Source organism: Palaemon carinicauda, chromosome 27 (assembly GCF_036898095.1).
Source record: "Palaemon carinicauda isolate YSFRI2023 chromosome 27, ASM3689809v2, whole genome shotgun sequence".
Lineage (NCBI taxonomy): Eukaryota > Metazoa > Arthropoda > Malacostraca > Decapoda > Palaemonidae > Palaemon > Palaemon carinicauda.
The window spans coordinates 46,013,737-46,036,509 of NC_090751.1; the positions used below are offsets into that span (position 1 = coordinate 46,013,737).

Consider the following 22,773-nt stretch of genomic DNA (forward strand, 5'->3'; position numbering starts at 1 on the left):
ACAACTTCAATGAAGAGGACTATGCCCTTTAGTCAAAAGTCTGACCATATTGCACTTCTTTGAGCAGAACTTAGGCTATAAAGTCATCAATCTGTACTACAGATGTTCCCATAAGACTAGGATTAGGATTACAAAATTTAGTCCTCAAGCCAAGCACTAGGGCATTAAAGGCCATTCAGCAATATACAATACAAATTAAGAAGTAACACTTCTACGATGAATCACAAAATTACCCACTTTTCCTGGTACACAGCTGTAGTACCCAGATATCTCCTGTCCAGTCCTTTGCGGAAAAAAAAAAAAAAAACACTTTTGCTCTAAGGATAAGCAGGATAGTTTCCAACCGGGAAGTGCATACTACTACACAGAATGGTGGTGCTTCTTATGGTGTAGCTGACAGAATTGTGGTTCATGGGAGTAGTTTTCTCGATCATGACTAAAAGCTAACAAATTGGGATACCCTTGCTTGTGGCTATCTAGGAGCCAGCAAAGTCATCCTGAGACATCGTGATCACCATTGATTACCAGCCTATAAGGCTGAATGGAAGAAAGGATTAGGCATCCAGGAGATACATTTTCAAACAATGCCCAACTGTCTGAAAGTGGGGGAACATGACCAGGAGTTATCTGTTCTGGTATATGACCGACATATTCCAGGTGAACACCATATGGCAAGATACCTTTCCACTATGCAAAGATCTAAGACCTCTGATACTACAACCTACCCCCGTGATTGAGTATATGCTAGTATCTTCCCCAGGAGGATTTTATTAATGAATCTGGGATACATAGCCTGGCTATGGGGCCTGAGAAGCAACTCAGCAACCACTTACACAGGATATAATCGGCTGACAGCTCTACGAGAAATGCTGCCCAGATGTGCATGTTTTGTTAATTTGCAAAGATGGAGCAACACTGTACCCCATTGACTGTTTGACGTGAATTAACGAGATGGTGGCGACACTTACATTCCTCATGTGTCTCCTAAAACATTCTTTGAATACTTATAAGAATAAATGTGTTGCTTGAATTTCCAGCATGTTGATATGCAGATACTTTTCTGCTAGCCATACACCTGACAACTAGACTGCCAAAGTGTGCACCATGGCGGACCCCCTCCGAGACATCAGTGAATAGCTGCATGTCCAGAAATAGGCAAGGCTTTTTTCATCCAGCGACCAGTAAGATAGTCCCGTACCTCCTGTCCCACTAAAACAGGATGGCTTGGGGGATCCCTAGAGAATGAAGACCGATCCAACCTTTCCTCGTATTTACACTTTCACATCTGTGATGAATCTATCAACTACTGTAATTCAACTGCCATTCCAGTTACGATGAAGGCATTGCCTATTCTAAATGACGAAAGGATTATACAAGCGTAGCAACAAATACTACCCTTAGGCAGTTATTGCACAATCAAGAGACCAACAGAATTCTCATATCTGCTTGTTAAAACTGTCATAAAATATTCAGGTACTTTAACTAAAATTTAATGAGGATTTATCAATTTAACCTAACAAAAATTTTAAAAAAAGCTATGACAAACACTCCAGATTAACGCAGACTCTGCAAAATTTATATTGGTATAATGTACTTATGAAAATGTTAATAGCCATTCCCTTGCTCCATATACAATAAGCAAAAAAAAAAAAAAAAAAAAAGTACTACACCACACCTAACTTTCATATGGCAAATTACAAATGGACAATAGATTAGGTATTACATCGTAATATAACCCTTCTATAGTTCCATAATGAAAATACTTTGTGATAAAAAAAATGACAAATTCGTAGATAATTTGTATTTTTCCTAACTATACAAACCTTAGCTATTTAAAGTGGGTAATTACTTTCGCGTAGCTGAAAGGACGAGCCATAAAAATTTAACGAAGGATTATTACCCCACCGCTAGTTAGTGAGGGGTAGTTAGCTACCCTTCCCCCTCACACACCTGTGTTGTAGCTCCACTTTTGCTTAGAGGTAGGACTTCATGGGGGACAGGGCTGGCAGGCAAGTTTGATTAAATAGCTAAGGTTTGTATAGTTGGGAAAAATACAAATTATCTAAGAATTTGTCATTTGTTCCGTAACTGGAATACAAACCACGCTATTTAAAGTGGGCGACTTAACCCTTAGGAAGGGTGGAACAAGTCCCAGCCATACTGGCTTTTGGCTTTGCCCGGGGACTCATTATCTGAGTGTGTCAGCACTCAACAATAATGTGTCCCTGCATCTCGCTCGCACCTTGCTATGCAAGGGCGCGACCTACGTAAGTTGTGTGTGAAGGAAAAAAGTGTGACTCGTCCTAGGAAGTTGACCTGAAGTTCTTTAGAAGGAAACTTAAGGCTAGGACTCTACCAATACCACCTCGTCAGGGTATGGGGACGCGACAGTATTAACTTAATACTAAGAACACAAGGGAACATGGTTTACCTGCAGTGGTTTGAGGTCAGCTGTGCAGAGAACACAGGATGCTGCTTTCCCCAAGAGAGGAGAGGATGAAGAAAAGAATAAAGGCCAGGCATACCTTTTCATTCATGCAGACTAAAACCGGGTAACAATGCCCTCAACCTTCTGCTACTTGTCCATCAAGGAGCCTGAGGTTTAAACCAGCTGTTGTGCAGCCACCACAGGGCCGATAGAGAACGTGTCGAGCCTCCTGTGGGTCACGTCTTGCAGGTAGTGGGCTGTGAAGGTCGTTTGACTCTTCCACACCCCTGCTTGCAGAACCTGCGTCACTGAGAAGTTTTTCTTGAAGGCCAGGGAGGTAGCTACTCCCCTGACATCATGAGAAGGCTGGCGCGATGGTATTAGCTGACGCGTGGGAGAAATCAGTTTAGCCGACTTCTCAGTAGCGCCCAGATCAGTAGATCGATGGTGTGCAGGAGCGTTAACTGCTGGGCGTGAATGCTGGCGCGCGGGAGGGCGCTGGCGAGTAGGTGAGAGTTGGCGCGCAGCTGGGCATGGGCGCGTAAGTGCGTGAGGGCGTGCATAGCGCGTAGTGGAGCTGTGCTCCTGTTGGGCATATGTGCGTGTTGGCGCATACGCCCTTGATGCCCTGTGGGTTTATTGATAGGGCCTGACGAGCTACTAGAGCGCGTTCGTGAGGTTTCGTTGGCGCATATCGCGTATCTGGGTGGCGCGCCCTAGTGTGCTCAGATGAAACCTTGTTAGGTTTATGCAGGAAGGGTGACGGCAGGTCGGCAGGGTGGAAGGTCGACGTGTCCTTTAAAAGGACGACCTTCCACCGTAGGAGATCGCGAACGATCTGCAGAAAGGTACAGGACCAATGCAGGAACAGTGATAGGCGATTGTTGTCGAGGCTCCTCTGCGGGGGACTGCATCGAGGATGTTGAACCGAAGTCGCCTCCCCACCGCATGTGAAGGCAGGCCTCTTTGGTGAAGAGGAAGGCGAGCCTTGTGATGAATGTGCCCTCTGGGGGGCGTAGGGTCAGCGAGCTGACCTCCTGCAGTCCTCTGAAGAGGAGTCTCTGTAAGTGAACTCCCGAGGGAAGAAACACTAGCAGGAGAGACTGACGTTGGACTTAGTTTCTCCCTCGTAGGCTGAACAGAGACGGGAGAAACTAAGCCATTAGCTACTGTAGAGTTTGAAGAGGCAGAGGTGATGGGTGATACCGCATTGGATACCTCTGACACCACAACGTCGACAAAAGACAAAGGATCAATCTCTGTCGGTGACGACGATTGCTTGACAGCGGCACCCAATCGGATGTAGTTAAGCTAAACCTCCTTGGAGGGCGAACCCGTAAGCCCCAAGGAGGACCAAACCTGAAAAAGGGGGGTTGTTGACATATCCTCCCCCGAGGGAAGAGGTGTAGCTGCTTCGCTAGGGGAAGCAACGTCATCTCTCGAGCCCCAGTTTGGTAAACAGTACATCGGTCTACGCTACCACTCAATGGTCTCTCGAAAGAGACCAACCAAGTGGGAGCTTCGGAGGAGCTTTGGGCAACGAAAGAAGAGGCCTTGGGTTTTTCTCCTATCAAAGAAACCTTCGAAGGAGAAATATCCCGTTTGGACTACTACTTCCGTCGTTGCAAAAACCTCTCCCACTGGGAGATAGACCACTCCCTACACCTGTTGTTGCTATCACACCGTTGGCCCCTACAAGAAGGACAAAGGGCGTGAGGATCGGTCTCTACCGCCGACATGAATGTTCCACAGGGGCGGTCGGGAAACCCAGGGAAGGTGCACATAATCGCAGAGGCCAACTTCACAAACAGTACTAGAAAAAGAAAAAGACAAAAGCATTAAATAGCAGCCAAATGAGGGCGAGGATGAGAGCGGACATGTCCGACTACCATCTGAGCCGAGAGCAAAGTGAGCTCAAGCACAGGTGTGTGAGGGGGGGGGGGGGGGGAGGGTAGCTTGCCACCCCTGCTAACTAGCGGTGTGGGTAGTAAACCCTCGTTAAAAATTAATGACTCGTCATTTCAGCTACGCCGAAGGCAATACCCTTATTAAGTAGCGTTGTTTGTATTCCAGTTACGGAAAAAATACCGCTTTCTGAAAGCACTCTTACTCCTCACAAGGCTTCAACACTGAAAATTATGTAGATCAACCCTTAACAAAAAGGTTGCCAGAAGCTCTTGTCGATGGCCAGCCCGTTACAGGTAGGCCTTTGTAATAAAATACCATTACACCAATTGAGGCTTTTTCCTCGAAATTTTAGATACAGTATTGGCACAAACCAGTTCTCATACAACTGCAAAGAATTTAAAATACATAAATTTTATAATATGCATTAAGTTTATTTTCTAAAAGATATTCTGTATCCTTGTACTATATAGTACTGGATTAACTTAAATTAGGCCAATACAAAAACAATCTACTGTACTCTTTAGCATTTACAATCAAACTTATTGAAATACATCTACCATACAAACCTTACCTATATTTCTCCTTAGACAGCTCAGGTGGTGGAATTAATCCCAAAGACACAGTAACTGCATATAATGCCTGTCTTAAGTATGAAAAAAAAAACGTATAGCCAACCTCAAGACATCAGAACGATCACTTCGATTATCCTTTATCATCAGAGCTGCATAGAGCCTTTGGGTTATTTTAATGCGATGAATTCGTATGTCACTGGAAAAATTTTTTTTTTAAATGGCAGCACTGCATTTTCAATGATTCACAATAAAGATTTAAAGTTTTCTACAAACTCAAATACAGAAAACTAAACAATTGGTGCACTTACAGGATATTAAATAAAAAGGGATTTAGGATTAAACAAAAACCTACTCATTTTAAAGGTTAAGTTACAGAAATTTAAGGTGATCGCAATCCAAAGTTTATTTCTAAGTTCCCAATACACAGAACTGTCTTTTCATACAATACTATGCAAATACATTATAGTAGGAAGAAGGAAAGTAATTCATTCTGGATCTGGTAAGACTTTCAAAACATTTCTGAAATGGGTTGCGAATTAATGAATCCTACATTCTATATCAGATTCTTTAGGATAGGAGTTGAAACAATTTAGCACAGAGGCAACAGTTTGTATTGGACCACACATCTGCTAACTCTTAAAAGCCACAGAATATATAAAAAAGAATTCTAAATCATTTAAGCTCGAGAAGCAAACAGCAATAATACCAGGGAATTGACTTAGGAAAATTAACCAGTGTCTGAGCATTGCCTGCAAAATAAGTTCCTGGCCCAAAAGAAACAAACTACCAGTTTTCATAACCTTTGTGACTAACTATAGACATGAGAGTTCATTCTAAAAGCTTAAAAATCAATCAATTTTTACTGTAAAATATGCCTACATGATATGATAGTGGTGAAATAGGGATTTTGCAGATTATTTTCAAGCATTTTAATATCCATTTATATAAACAGAATATAAGAAAATACGCTTGAAAATCATATTTCAGACAAACATCACTGAGAAAAGGCCACTGTTTACAGCTTAATTGAAAGTTGATTTCAATCCAGATTTCTATGTTGACTACAGTTGCTTATGTTAGAGAATTTAGGGTATATATACAATGCTAACCTTAAATGATGTCTTCTTCCTTACACTTAATAATTACATCCTTCTCTATCAATTCAATAGGCTCTGTTGTGAGTGATCAGTGCTTGCATGGAATACTGGCACAATATCTACATAGGTACTGAAGGTACGAATTACAGTACATATTTACCTCAATGTTTTCCAAGTGATACAGCTTAGTAGGTGAGGGTAGGGAATGGCAGGGAAGGGGAGGGAACAATGTTAAGCTACTTGAAAAGTAAAGACCTGGTTCTCCAGGTTTCATCATTAAAAAATGCTTTTTCCTCACTGACATTTCCTTAGAGTAGTCTCCAGTTGTTGGAGAATAAACTTAGGCATTTTGCGAGCACTAGGCAACACTTATATGAAAGCCCCAAATCTCCAAAAATGGTCATGCCCACCCACAAAGACTACTCCCCACTCAACCTAGCCAGGGATCTATGAACACCATCTTAAACTACAGTACCAAAAGATGGTCTGAAACTCATCTTCAGCTCAAAAGAACACAGACAGATGATCCCAGTGTATACCTACTGTGCTAGAATTAAAGCGTTACTCAACTTTCTCCTTAAGATGGCAGAGGACAGCACTTAATATCAATACCTCTGTCATCAGAAAACCCAAAGCAAAGAGTAACCTAAGGAGGGCTGAAACACTTGGAGGAACTTAGCCTGCAATGTAGCACAACTGGACCCTCTAGGACCTCGGTCAAATGTCTGTGGGAGGGATAGGCTCATTGAGCAAAGCAACTAAATCACTGAGCAGTTTACATAATTGCAGGAGCACCAAGACCAATACAGTTGGTATCATGCTACGGAGAAGACGCTGAATAAGAACATCACAGCGCACTAATCCGGACAAGGGAAGCCTTCTCAAAGACTCATACAAGCACTATATGCTTAATACCTGAGAATAAAGATCACATCCAACTCTGAAGGCCTGAGGTCCTGGGGGAGGTAAGACTACTTGAAGCTTTTTTGCAAGCAGAGAGAACTCCAATGAAGAGGACTATGCCCTTCAGTCAAAATTCTGACCATATTGCACTTCTTTGAGCAGAACTTAGGCTACAAAGTCATCAATCTGTACTAGAGATGTTCCCATAAGACTAGGATCAGGATTACTAAATTTAGTCCTCAAGCCAAGCACAGATGAAACCTTGTTAGGTTTATACAGGAAGGGTGACGGCAGGTCGGCAGGGTGGAAGGTCAACGTGTCCTTTAAAAGGACGACCTTCCACCGAAGGAGATCGCGAATGATCTGCAGAAAGGTCCAGGACCAATGCAGGAACAGTGATTGGTGATTGTTGTCGAGGCTCCTCTGCGGGGGACTGCATCGAAGATGTTGAACCAAAGAGGCGCCTCCTCACCGCAGGTGAAGGAAGGCCTCTTTGGCGAAGAGGAAGGCGAGCCTTGTGATGAATGTGCCCTCTGGGGGCCGTAGGGTCAGCGAGCTGACCTTCTGCAGTCCTCCAAAGAGGAGTCTCTGTAAGTGAACTCCCCTGAGGGTAAGAAACACTAGCAGGTGAGACTGACGGACTTAGTTTCTCCCTCGTAGGCTGAACAGAGACGGGAGAAACTAAGCCATCAGCTACTGTAGGGTTTGAAGAGGCAGAGGTGATGGGTGATACCGCATTGGATATCTCTGACACCACAACGTCGACAAAAGACAAAGGATCAATCTGTCGGTGACGACGATTGCTTGACAGCGGCACCCAATCGGATGTAGTTAAGCAAAACCTCCTTGGAGGGCGAACGCGTAAGCCCCAAGGAGGACCAAAGCTGAAAAATGGGGGTTAGTGACATATCCTCCCCCGAGGAGAGAGGTGGAGCTGCTTCGCAAGGGAAGCAACGTCATCTCTCGAGCCCCAAGTTTGGTAAACAGTACATCGGTCTACGCTACCACTCTACGGTCTCTCGAAAGAGACCGACCGAGTGGGAGCTTCGGAGGAGCTTTGGGCAACGAAAGAAGAGGCCTTGGGTTTTTCTCCTATCAAAGAAACCTTCGAAGGAGAAATATCCCGTTTGGACTACTACTTCCGTCGTTGCGAAAACCTCTCCCACTGGGAGGTAGACCATTCCCTACACCTGTTGTTGCTATCACACCGTTGGCCCCTACAAGAAGGACAAAGGGAGTGAGGATCGGTCTCGACCGCCGACATGAATGTTCCACAGGGGCGGTCGGGAAACCCAGGGCAGGTCCGCATAATCACAGAGGCCAACTTCACAAACAGTATTAGAAAAAGAAAGACAAAAGTATTAAATAGCTGCCAAATGATGGCGAGGATGAGAGCGGACATGTCCAACTACCATCCGAGCCGAGAGCAAAGTGAGCTCAAGCACAGGTGTGTGAGAGGGGGGGGGGGGTAGCAAGCTACCCTCACTCACCCCTGCTAACTAGCAGTGTGGGTAGTAAACCCTCGTTAAAAATTAATGGCTCATCATTTCAGCTACGCCGAAAGTAATACCCTTACTAAGTAGCGTGGTTTGTATTCCAGTTACGGAACAAATACCGCTTTCTGGAAGCACTCTTACCCCTCACAAGGCTTCAACACTGAAAATTATGTGGATCAACCCTTAACAAAAATGCTGCCAGAAGCTCTTGTTGATGGGCAGCCCGTTAGGGGTACGCCTTTGTAATAAAATACCATTACACCAATTGAGGCTTTTTCCTCAAAATTTTAGATATAGTATTGGCACAAGCCAGTTCTCATACAACTGCAATTTCAAATATACATAAATTTATTTTATATTAAACATTAAATTTATTTTCTAAGATATTCTGTAGTCTTGTACTGTATAGTACTGTAATAGATTAATTTAAATTAGGCCAATACAAAAACATCTACTGTACTCTTTAGCATTCACAATCAAACTTACTGAAATACATCTACCATACAAACCTTGACTATATTTCTTCTTAGACAGCTCAGGTGGTGGAATTAATCCCAAAGACACAGTAACTGCATATAATGCCTGTCTTAAGTATGAAAACAATACATAAAGATAACCTCGGACATCAGAACGATCACTTCATTTATCCTTTATCATCACCGCCGTATAGACCCTTTGGATTATTTCAATATGATGAACTCTTACGTCACTGGAAAAAAGAAAAATAAATTAAATGCCAGCACTGCATTTTCAATAATTCACAATAAAGATTAAAGTTTTCTACACTCAAATACAGAAAACTAAACAATTGGTGCACTTACAGTATATTAAATAAAAAGGGATTTAGGATTAAGCTAAAACCTACTCATTTTAAAGGTTAAGTTACAGAAATTTAAGGTGATCGCAATCCAAAATTTATTTCAAGTTCCCAATACAAAGAACTTTTTTCATACAATACTTTGCAAATACATTATAGCAGGAAGAATGAAAGTAATTCATTCTAGATCTGGTGAGTTACGCGTGGGCGCGTAGGAAACCTACGACGATTGAAGCGTTGGTGTTGAAAACGCTTGCGCGCAGGCGACGAATCGCACGGGCGCGTAGGAGATCGCTGGCGCGTAAGGAGAGCCCAGGGATGCCTGTGAGCACCTGTGCGCTAACTTAAGTATCTCCTGGGCGGCGCGGTCAAGTGGAAGCGCTGCGAGTCCAGAAGAACCTGTGAGCGCCTGTGAGCTAGCGAAGGAACTTCTTGAACTGCGTGACGAAGCAGGAACCAGAAGATCGTAGGAGCGTAGTTGCGTGTCCAGGAGAAATGCGCGGCCAGACGTATGAGAAATCGTCGGCGAGGAGGCGAAGGAATAACTCCTTGCCTGCGCCCAGATCCGAAGATCATGGCCGCGTGGGCGAACGATGGCGCGTATGCGCATATCAGGAAGGGGGCGCAGATGCGCGCTGGCGAGCAGGTGCACGAGGAGTTCAGTGAAGAACAACCTCCCTGATTGCGCCCAGATCCGGAGATCGTGGGCGCAAGGGCGAACTTTGGCGCGCAATGCGCACATCAGGAAAGGGTGATCAGATGTGCACTGGCGAGCAGGCGATCGTGGGCGTTCAGGAGTTCGTAGGCGCGCATGACGCGTAGCCGCACAGAAGGTCTCAGAAGAGTTGGCGATCAGGAGTTGATTCAGCAGAAGTCTGGTCCACAGCAGGAGACTTGCGCCCAGATACGGAGATCGTGGGCGCGAGGGCGAATGTTGGCGCGCATTGCGCACATCAGGAACATTTGTGAGCTACTGCGCGCGAGCGCGCAGTAGAATAAGGTTGCACAGGTAAAAAAAACCTGGCACCAAAGGGCTTACTCACATGTGAGATAAGCCCTTAGCCCCGAAGGGACCGGTGCCCGTTTGGAAAACGGGGTGGAGGCGCCCACAGCGCTACTGTATCCAGGAACGGAGAAGGAAGACAAGAAGATCTGGCAGGTGTTGAAGATCGCGAATGAACTGCTGACAGGTCTAGAGAAGCAGCAGCAACTGTCTGTTCCTATCGAGGAGGATCTTCTGCGGCTGAAGATGAGGATGACCACGGACAGGAGCACCATCATCAGTCCTCCGAAGAGGAGTCTCTGTTAGTGAACTCCCCCGAGGGAGAGAGACACTCGCAGGAGAGACCGTTGGACTCAGCTGCCCCCTCAAAGATGTTCGGAGGGGGGAACTGAGCCTTCAGCAACAACAGCAGGGGAGTCCTCTGAAGAGGAGTCTCTGAGTGTCCTCTCTCGCATAGGCCGTAAGTCGAGCAATACCTGTATAAGAACTACACGTAGGAATGCACCCTCCTACCCCACTGACACTCACGGGAAGGGGGGGGGGAAGGCGGAGAACTATAACAAAACAGAATTATAACAATTATAAATATGTAATTCAACTAATTCAACAAATACAATTAGATTTAAATAAAAAAAATAATTGAGACAAAATAAATGGAAGCAATTCAACCCGCAACGGGAAGGAAGCTACCATAATACGTAGTTGTAATAAAAGGGTGAACGAACTCAAGGAGAGAGAGAGAGATAGACCGTAGTCAAACAAAACTCCCAATTTCCCTGTAGGGAAGGAGGAACAGCAGAGAAACATATTAATAAGTAAAGTCCAGCGATGACGATTCCCCACGGCGCCCGCCGAAGGGAGACCGAAGGACCAAGGGAGAGATCGCGACCCATGAAAAGTCACCGTAGTGGCCTGAGACCACACGGAGAAGAGTCGTATAATGAGTGGACTCCCTACACACACACAGCACAAACACTGAAAAGGAAACTTACTGTATTTCTATACTCAAATATATACATAAACATAAGAATGTTTACATATATATTAAGTATAAGAAAATAAGTAATTAGTAAGACAAAGCATTAATGGCTGCCATGCGAGGACAGAACAGACGTCTGTTCATTGTCCGACCCAAAAGTGAAGTGAAGCAGTTCACCGGTGTGTGAGGGGGGACGGGTAGCTAGCTACCACTCCCCTACCCCCCTGCTAACTAACGCGGGGGTAATACACCCTCGTTAAATTCCAATGGCTCGTCCTTTCAGCTACGCCGAAAGTAAACCCTATGTAAATAGCGTGGTTTGTATTTCGGTTACGGAACAAATACCGCTTTCTGAAAGCACACTTACCCCTCACAAGGATTCAACACTGAAAATTATGTAGACCAACCCTTAACAAAAAGGCTGCCAGAAGCTCTTGTTGATGGCCAGCCCGTTACAGGTAGGCCTTTGTAATAAAATACCATTACACCAAATATGGCTTTTTCCTCGAAATTTTAGATACGGTACTGGCACAAGCCAGTTCTCAGACAACTGCAAAGACTTTCAAATATACATTAAATTTATTTTTCAATATACATAACATTTATTTTCTAAAAGATATTCTGTAGTCTTGTACTGTATGGTACTGGACTCATTTAACTTAGGCCAATACCAAAAATATCTACTGTACTCTTTAGCATTCACAATCTTAAACTTATTGAAATACATCTACCATATAAACCTTAACTATATTTCTTCTTAGACAGCTCAGGTGGTGGAATTAATCCCAAAGGGACAGTAACTGCATATAATGCCTGTCTTAAGTATGAAGACAATACGTATAGCTAACCTCAGACATCAGAACGATCACTTCATTTATCCTTTATCACCACCGCCGTATGGACCCTTTGGATTATTCTAATACGATGAATTCAAACGTCACTGGAAAAAGAAAAAAAAACTTTAAATGCCAGCACTGCATTTTCAATGATTCACAATAAAGATTAAAGTTTTCTACAAACTCAAAACAGAAAACTAAACAATTGGTGCGCTTACAGGATATTAAATGAAAAGGGATTTAGGATTAAGCAAAAACCTACTAATTTTAAAGGTTAAGTTACAGAAATTTAAGGGTGATCGCAATCCAAAGTTTATTTCTAAGTTCCCAATACACAGAACTTTTTTCATACAATACATGGCAAATACATTATAGTAGGAAGAAGGAAAGTAATTCATTCTAGATCTGGTGAGACACTTTCAAACATTCCTGAAATAGGTAGAACCAGTTGTGCATCAATGAAACCTACATTCTAAAACAGATTCTATAGGATAGGAGTTGAAACAATTTAGCACAGGCAACAGTTTGCATTGGACCACACAATCTGCTAACTCTTAAAAGCCACAGAATGTATAAAAAATTTCAAAATCATTGAAGCTCAAAAAGCTTACAGCAATAACACCGGGGAACAGACTTAAGAAAATTAACCAGTATCTGAGCATTGTTTGCAAAACAGCTCCAGACCCAAATAACTTTAAAACTTTACCAGTTTTCATGAACCGAGACTTTTAGTATACACACATGACAGTTCACTCTTAAGGCTTCAAAATATGACAAATTCCTAGGTAATTTTTATTTTTCCTAACTATACAAACCTTAGCTATTTAATATGGGTAAATACTTTCGGCGTAGCTGAAATGACGAGCCATTAGAATTTTAACGAGGTTTACTACCCCAGGGCTAGTTAGCGGGGGGTAGGGAGGGTGGCTGAGGCCAAAGCTAGTAGGAACACCGTCTTCCAAGTTAGGTGGCGATCTGAAGCCTGGCGTAATGGTTCGTAGGGAGGTCTCTTAAGAGACCAGAGAACTCGAACCACGTTCCATGGAGGAGGTCTTACTTCCAACTGAGGTCAGGTAAGTTCAAAACTTCGTATGAGTAGGGAAAGTTCCAGCGAAGAAGAAATGTCCACTCCTTTGAGCCTGAAGGCTAGACTTAAGGCTGAGTGACAGCCTTTCACTGCCGAGACTGAAAGGCGCATTTCTTCTCGCAAATACACGAAGAACTCTGCTATTGCTGGAATAGTGGCATCGAGTGGAGAGATACCCCTTCCACGACACCAACCACAGAAAACTTGCCACTTTGCCTGGTAGACCCCTGCAGATGACCTTCGCAGGTGTCCAGACATCCTGTTCGCAACCTGTTGCGAAAATCCTCTCTCTGCGAGGAGATGCTGGATAGTCTCCAGGCATGAAGTCGAAGCGAAGCTACGGCTTTGTGAAAGATGTTGGCGTGTGGTTGTTTGAGTAGCTCGTGTCGTGGAGAAAGTTCTCTCGGAAGTTCCGTTAGGAGTTGCAGGAGGTCTGGAAACCATTCCGCGTGATGCCATAGCGGAGCTATAAGGGTCATTGAGAGATTGACCGATATTCTGGTCTTGTTGAGTACCCTCCTCATCAGACAGAACGGGGGAAAGGCGTAAACGTTGATGTTGTCCCACCATTGTTAGAAGGCATCTTGCCAGAGTGTCTTGGGATCCGGGACTGGGGAGCAGTACAGCGGGAGCTTGAAGTTCAGCGCTGTAGCGAACAGATCCACAGTCGGGGAACCCCACAAAGTCAGGACTTTGTTGGCTACTAGATGATCCAAAGACCACTCGGTACTCACTATATGAGACGCTCCGCACAGACTGTCGGCGAGCACATTCCTCTTGCCTGGAATGAAGCGAGCCGATAGTGGAATCAAGTGGACTTCGGTCCATCTCAGTATCTCTACTGCGAGATGGGATACCTGCTCTGAAAAGGCACCTCCCTGCTTGTTGATGTAAGCCACTACTGTGTTGTCGTCACTCATCACCACCACAGTGACACCAGCCAAGTAATGTTGGAACTGTTGAAGGGCCAGGAATACGGCCTTCATTTCTAGCAGATTTATATGGAGGCACTTTTCTGATTCTGACCAGAGGCCTGAGGTCCTGTGGTGCAGAACATGGGCCCCACACTTTCTTTGAGGCGTCCGAAAACAGCATCAAATCCGGGGGGAGGACGAGAAGATCCACTCCCCTTCATAGGTTCTCGTCTGCACCCACCACTGAAGGTCCGCAGGACCCATAGGGATCTTAAATATCAAAATATGCAGATTGATTAAAACTTAAAGAATTATGCAATAAACCTGGTGTATTTTTGGGGGCAAATGTACTGTGTAGTCCCCCAGGACTCTTCTGGTAAAGGCTTGAACAGGCAATCCTATCACCAATCTTCTTGGGGACCACACTACACCTCAGCAAATGTACCGTAGGTTTTTCCTTTGCCAAAAGCCATTTTGTAATATATCAAAAACTGTAATAGTGTTTTTCAGTGCTAAAATGATTAGAGAACTAAAGAATTGCACTCTAAACCTTTGCCAGTTAAATTTTTTAAATGGTGACCATAACTTATGTTACCAAGCAATCTTCAATCTGAACCTAGAGAAAAGTAATGAATCCTATTATCATATCTATAGTTGCTGCAAAAGAGTACCTCCTTGCTTGTTGATGTAGGCCACTACTGTGGTGTTGTCGCTCATCACCACCACAGAGTGACTTGCCAGGTACTGTTGGAACTGTTGAAGGGCCAGAAAGACGGCCTTCATCTTTAGGAGATTTATGTGGAGGTACTTTTCTGACTCTGACCAGAGGCCTGAGGTCGTGTGGTGCAGCACGTGAGCCGCCCACCCATTTTTTGTATATACAAAAATGTAAGCCAAGGGTTTTTATCTTTAGTTCATGAACTTTGCAACCAAGGAAATGTCATTAGATTAATACAACTTGAGTATAGCCCCACAGATGCACAATGAACTAAATGTAGAGGGATTGGACAGGAAATTGGGAGTTGCAGCTTGTAATTATTGTCACTGAAACCAGAGTGAGTGGATAGGGTTGGTGGAAAAATTATAATCTTCCATCCAAGGTTTCATAAGTTTATTCATTGAAAAATGTATCTCTTAATATGCAGTTTTAAAAACAAGGGTTGTGACTTGCGAGTCAAGATGATCAATGTAGCTACAAATCTTTTAATCTGTTCTTTTGATTATATGCGCTAACTAATGTAAATTAACTTGAAAATATGCTACCAGGAAAGTCAATAAATATTTATCACACTGATTATAATTAAATTTTAGACATTTCCTGGATAAAAACATTAAGATTCTATTTTCAACATTATATAGGACCTGGAAATAATGATAATCTTTAACTCCCTGGAAAATCAACCCTTTAAAAGCTTACTCATAAGTTTGGTTACCTATATATAATTATCTAACTTTTGTTTGAATATAATTCAATGAGCAACAAAATCAACTTCCATATAATTTTAGGATTATGAAAAAAATCAAAATATGCATCACCTTTATCCAGCAGCAATATTTTCCAATCACTTCTGTCCAATTTTTCAAAATCTAAGCATGTTAAATTTAGTCACCTCAGCAGCTGCATAGTAACTGACAGTTATCCTTTAAAAATTTGGCATTGTGATGACATCAGTATTGAGTTTCCTTTAATTCATACATACCAGCACCCTGAAATAAGATGAAATGGTTAATAAAGGTACATTCATTAATTCATATATTTATATCACAATTTGCTTTAATGGCAACCATTCAACACACTTAGCCTCCAATTCTATAGTATCAGCAACACTTCCATTAGAGTTTCTCCTTTTATAGTCCATTATTAAACATACTTAATGTGTTTCTTCATGTGCCATTCCTCCCTATGACTTTCTGGGCCCTACAGGTGTGCTGTTAATCTGATATTCCCTTGGAAGGGATACCATAAGTAATATAACCTCTTAGTTCTTCCGAGTTAGGTTAAATTTTATTCTTTCAATATCCCTGACAGGTCTCAAAATAGTAAACCAAGTTGTCATTTATACTGCCAGAATTTCTCATCCCCCTAACATCCCAAGGAAGATGGAATGAAAGGTTTCATTTGATGGACACTTGAGGTGCAGGTGCTTCAAGTCAACAACAGTAAGGGAAGATATAGCCAAAGAAAAGTAAAGATTTTCCTTACCAACAGAAGTATAGATTCTTCAAAGTGGCGACTTGCCAGGGCATCTAGGGGAAGGGGAAACTATCTTTCAAATCTTGCTTTAAGAGGGAGAATGATTATAAGAATTAACAAAAATTAAAATTAGTTAACATAGAAAATTATTTGACTGACCTTATTAAAGACCAAATTAGCTTTTATGGGATTTTTTCCACCAATGACACCAGTGAGCTAACTCCTTTACATCCACACACTACCCTACCCCGAAGTGATGGTACTTGACCTCAATAATACGAGGGACTTTGTATATAGCAATATAATAATCATCACCCCTCTAATCATACCAAACTGCCGACATGCCTTTCTTTAGAAACCAGCCCACCACTGGAATCCATGGGCTAATTTCTTTTGTGCGAGTGAATGTCCTCCATATCAATTTTAAGAATATCTACCAATATCTCTAAGAATCAAACATTATTGAGTAGTTAGCTAAACTACCAAAGCACCCACAATTAGTCTTGAAAACTCCAATGAACAGCAAGTGCAATTCCCTCTCAATACAGATGCTAAATAGAGAAGAGAGGTTGGACAGACAGGTGTGAGAATGTTTTTGTATGGAAATTGAAATAATTTTATTTGTATTTGAGACATTCAGAGTAAAAAATATGACAAATTTGTAGATAATTTGTATTTTTCCTAACAATGCAAGCCTTAGCTATTTAATAGGGGTATTACTTTCGGCGTACCTGAAATGACGAGCCATTAATTTTTAATGAGGGTTTACTACCCACACCGCTAGTTAGCGGGGGTAGGGGAGGGTAGCTTGTTACTCCCCCCTCTCTCACACACCTGTGCTTGAGCCCACTTTGCTTGGAGGTAGGACTTCAAGGGGGATAGGGCTGGCGGGCAAGTTTGGTTAAATAGCTAAGGTTTGTATAGTTAGGAAAAATAAAAATTTGCTACGAATTTGCCATTTGTTCCGTAACTGGAATACAAACCACGCTATTTAATAGGGGTGACTCGCCCATTAGGAAGGGTGGACGTCCCAGCCAGTCTGGCTTTTGGCTTTGCCCGGGGGCTTGTTATTTGAGAGTGTAAGCACCCAAGAAATAAGGAGTCCCTGAACCTCGCTAGAACCTTGCTACGCAAGGACTGCGGCCTACGCAAGCTGTGTGTGAAGGTATGAAGAAGTGTGACTCGTCCTAGGAAGTTGTTCTGAAGTTCTTTAGATGGAAACTTGTAGACTACTAGGCCTTTCCCAATACCACCTCGTCAGGGTATGGGGACGTAACAGTATTAATATTAATACTAGGAACACAAGGGAGCATGGTTTACCTGAAGTGGTTTGAGGTCAGCTATGCAGAGAACCCAGGATGCTGCTTTCCCCAAGAGAGGGGATGATGAGGAAAAGAATAAGGGCCAGTCAAACCTTTTCATTCATGCAGACTAAAACTGGGTAACAATGCCCTCAACCTTCTGCTACTTGTCCACTAAGGAGCTTGAGGTTTTAAACCAGCTGTTGTGCAGCCACCACAGGGCCGATAGCGAACGTATCGAGTCTCCTGTGGGTCACGTCTTGCAGGTAGTGGGATGTGAATGTTGTTTGAAGTTTCCACACCCCAGCTTGAAGAGCCTGCATCACTGAAAAATTTCTTTTGAAGGCCAGGGACGTAGCTATGCCCCTAACATCATGTGCTCCAGGCCGACGTGACGGAGGAGGGTCTGGATTTAAGGCCAGGTCAACGATCCTACGAATCCATGCAGAGATGGTGTTCTTGGTGACCTTCCTCTTAGTCCTTCCTGTGCTGATGAATAGTGCTGGCACATGAGGATGGGCTGCAGCTGTTCTTTTGAGGTACAGCCTCAAGCTCCTAACTGGGCATAGTAAGAGATGGTCTGGGTCATCTGTTACAGTACAGAGACTAGAAATCGGGAAGGAGTCGAATTGAGGATCCGCCACTCCAGGATTCTGAGTCTTGGCAATAAACTCAGGGACAAAGCTGAACGCTACGTGCCCCCATCCTCTTGAATGGGCGATGTCAATCGAGAGACCATGAAGTTCGCCAACTCGCTTGGCCGAGACCAAACCTAGCAGGAATACCGTCTTCCAGGTTAGGTGGCGATCTGATGCCTGGCGTAATGGTTCATAGGGAGGTCTCTCAAGAGACCTGAGAACTCGAACCACGTTCCATGGGGGAGGTCTCACTTCTGACTCAGGGCAGGTAAGTTCATAACTACATATGAGTAGAGAAAGTTCTAGCTATGAAGAAATGTCCACTCCTTTCAGCCTGAAGGCTTAGACTTAAGGCTGAGCAATAGCCTTTCACTGCCGAGACAGAAAGGCGCATTTATTCACGCAAATACATGAGGAACTCCGCTATTGTTGGATAGTGGCATCAAGTGGAGAGATTCCCCAAGGACACAGCTGTTAATGGCTTGAACAGGCAATCCCATCACCAATCTTCTCGGGGACCACATTACACCTCTGCAAATATAGGTTTTTCTTTTGCCAAAAGGCATTTTTTAATATATTATAAACTGTATTAGTGTTCTGCAGTGCTAAAGTGATCAGAACTAAAGAATTGCACTCTAAACCTTTGCCAGTTAAATGGTGACCATAACTTAGCACAATGTTACCAAGCAATCTTCAATCTGAACCTAGAGGTAAGTAACAAATCCTATTATCAAATCTATACAGTACCTATACTTGTATATACAAAAATGTAAGCCATTCGTTTTTGTCTATAGTTCATGAACTTTGCACTTAAGGAAATGTCATTAAATTTATACAACTTGAGTAAAGCCCCACAGATGCACAATGAACTAAAAGTAGAGAGATTGGACAGGAAATAGGGAGTTGCAGCTTGTAATTATTGTCACTGAAACCAGAGTGAGTGGATAGGCTTGGTGGAAAAATTATAATCTTCCATCCAAGGTTTCATAAGTTTAATCATTGACAAATGTATCTTTTTTAATATGCTGTTTTAAAAACAAGGGTTGTGACTTGCGAGTCAAGATGATCAATGTAGCTACAAATCTTTCATCTGTTCTTTTGATTATAAGCGCTAACTAATGCAAATTAACTTGAAAATATGCTAACAGGAAAGTCAATAAATATTTATCACACTGATAATAATTAAATTTTAGACATTTCCTGGATAAAAACATTAGGATTCTATTTTCAACATTATATAGGATTTGGCAATAATGATAAACTTCAACTCTCTGGAAAATCAACCCTTCAAAAGCTTATTCCTAAGTTTGGTTACCTATATATGATTATCTAACTTTTGTTTGAATATAATTCAATGAGCAACAAAATCAACTTCCATATAATTTTAGGTATACGAAAAAAATCTAAATATGCATCACCTTTATCCACCAGCAATATTTTCCAATCACTTCTGTCCAATTTTTTAAAATCTAAGCATGTTAAATTTAGTCACCTTAGCAGCTGCATAGTAACTGCAGTTAAACTTTAAATATTTGGCTTTGTGGCGACATCAGTATTGTGTTTCCTTCAATTCATACATGCCAGCACCCTGAAATAAGATAAAATGGTTAATATAGGTTCATTCATTAAATTCATATTCATATTACAATTTGCTTTAAGCACAACCATTCAACACTATCTAGCCTCCAATTCTACAAATGAGGCTAGTACCAGCAACACTTCCATTAGAGTTTCTCCTTTTATAGTCCAATATTAAACATACCTAATGTGTTTCTTTATGTACCATTCCTCCCTATGACTTTCCAGGCCCTACAGGTTTGCTTTTACCCTGATATTCCCTTGGAAGGGTTACCATTAAGTAATATACCCTCTATCTTAGTCCTTACGAGTTAAACAAGTTAAATTTTATTCTTTCAATCTCCCTGACAGGTCTCAAAATAGTAAACAAAGTTGTCATTTATACTGCCAGAATTTCTCATCCCCCTAACATCCCAAGGAAGATGGAATGAAAGGTTTCACATGATGGATACTTGAGTTGCAGGTGCTTCAAGTCAACAACAGTAAGGGAAGATACAGCCAAAGAAAAGTAAACATTTTCCTTACCGACAGAAGTAGAGATTCTTCAAAGAGTGGCGACTTGCCAGGGCATCTAGGGGAAGGGGAAACTATCTTTCAAATCTTACTTTAAGAGGGAGAATGATTATAAGAATTAACAAAAATCAAAATTAGTTAACATAGAAAATTTTTTGACTGACCTTATTAAAGACCCAATTAGCTTTTATGGGATTTTTCCACCAATGACACCAGTGAGCTAACTCCTGAACATCCACACACTACCCTACCCCAAAGTGATGGTACTTTACCTCAATAATACGAGGGACTTTTTGTATATAGCAAGAATATAATCATCACCCCTCTAATCATACAAAACTGCCGACATGCCTTTCTTTAGAAACCAGCCAACCACTGGAATCCATGGGCTAATTAATTTGAGTGCGAGTGAATGTCCTCCATATCAATTTAAAGAATATCTACCAGTATCTCTAGGAATCAAACATTATCGAGTAGTTAGCAAAACTACCAAAGCACCCACAATTAGTTTTGAAAACTCCAATCACAGCAAGTGCAATTCCCTCTAAATACAGACACTAAAAAGAGAAGAGAGGTTGGACAGACAGGTGTGAGAATGTTTTTGTATGGAGATTGAAATAATTAAGAGTATTTGAGACATTGAGTCAAAAATATGACATTCGTAGATAATTTGTATTTTTCCTAACTATGCAAACCTTAGCTATTCAATAGGGGTATTACTTTCAGCGTAACTGAAATGACGAGCCATTAATTTTTAACGAGGGTTTACTACCCACATCGCTAGTTAGCGGGGGTAGGGGAGGGTAGCTTGCTACCCCCCCCCTCTCACACACCTGTGCTTGAGCTCACTTTGCTTGGAGGTAGGACTTCAAGATGGATAGGGCTGGCGGGCAAGTTTGGTTAAATAGCTAAGGTTTGAATAGTTAGGAAAAATAAAAATTATCTACGAATTTGCCATTTGTTCCGTAACTGGAATACAAACCACGCTATTTAATAGGGGTGACTCACCCATTAGGAAGGGTGGACGTCCCAGACAGTCTGGCTTTTGGCTTTGCCCGGGGGCTCGTTATTTGAGTGTGTAAGCACCCAAGAAATAAGGAGTCCCTGCACCTCGCTAGAACCTTGCTACGCAAGGACTGCGGCCTACGCAAGCTGTGTGTGAAAGTATGAAGAAGAGTGACTCGTCCTAGGAAGTTGTTCTGAAGTTCCTTAAATGGAAACTTGTAGACTACTAGGCCTTTCCAAATACCACCTTGTCAGAGTATGGGGACGTAACAGTATTAATCTTAATACTTAGGAACACAATGGAGCATGGTTTACCTGCAGTGGTTTGAGGTCAGCTATGCAGAGAACCCAGGATGCTGCTTTCCCCTAGAGGGGGGGATGGTGATGAAAAGAATAAGGGCCAGTCAAACCTTTTCATTCATGCAGACTAAAACTGGGTAACAATGCCCTCAACCTTCTGCTACTTGTCCACTAAGGAGCTTGAGGTTTTAAACCACCTGTTGTGCAGCCACCACAGGGCCGATAGTTAACGTATCGAGTCTCCTGTGGGTCACGTCTTGCAGGTAGTGGGATGTGAATGTTGTTTGACGTTTCCACACCCCAGCTTGAAGAACCTGCGTCACTGAAAAATTTCTTTTGAAGGCCAGGGACGTAGCTATGCCCCTGACATCATGTGCTCTAGGGCGACATGACGGAGGAGGGTCTGGATTCAAGGCCAGGTCAACGACCCTACGAATCCATGCAGAGATGGTGTTCTTGGTGACCCTCCTCTTAGTCCTTCCTGTGCTGACGAATAGTGCTGGCACATGAGGACGAACTGCAGCTGTTCTTTTGAGGTACAGCCTCAAGCTCCTTACTGGGCATAGTAAGAGATGGTCTGGGTCATCTGTTACAGTACGGAGACTAGAAATTGGGAAGGAGTCGAATTGAGGATCCGCCACTCTAGGATTCTGAGTCTTGGCAATTAACTTAGGGACGAAGCTGAACGTTACGTCCCCCCATCCCCTTGAATGGGCGATGTCATACGAGAGACCATGAAGTTCGCTGACTCGCTTGGCCGAGACCAAAGCTAGCAGGAATACCGTCTTCCAGGTTAGGTGGCGATCTGATGCCTGGCGTAATGGTTCATAGGGAGGTCTCTTAAGAGACCTGAGAACTCGTACCCTGTTCCATGGAGAGGTCACACTTCTGTCTGAGGGCTGTAAGTTCATAACTACATATGAGTAGAGAAAGTTCTAGCGATGAAAAAATGTCCACTCCTTTCAGCCTGAAGGCTAGACTTAAGGCTGAGCAATAGCCTTTCACTGCCGAGACTGAAAGGAGCATTTCTTCACGCAAATCCACGAGGAACTCCGCTATTATTGGAATAGTGGCATCGAGTGGAGAGAGACCCCCTTCCACGACACCAACCACAGAAAACTTTCCACTTTGCTTGGTAGACTGCTGCAAAAGACTTTCCCAGGTGTCCAGACATCCTGACAGCAACTTGTTGCAAAAATCCTCT

At 42.8% G+C, this 22,773-nt stretch overlaps 1 long non-coding RNA gene across 2 annotated transcripts in view; it reads right to left on the minus strand.

The window, feature by feature from the left end:
* The window catches only part of LOC137621182 (uncharacterized), a 102,732-nt gene that overhangs the window by 64,176 nt on the left and 15,783 nt on the right, over window positions 1–22,773 (minus strand). For both annotated transcript variants that reach the window (XR_011040160.1, XR_011040161.1), the window contains exon 3: window positions 15,577–15,747. This is a non-coding gene — a long non-coding RNA (uncharacterized lncRNA). The remainder of the gene's footprint in view (window positions 1–15,576; window positions 15,748–22,773) is intronic.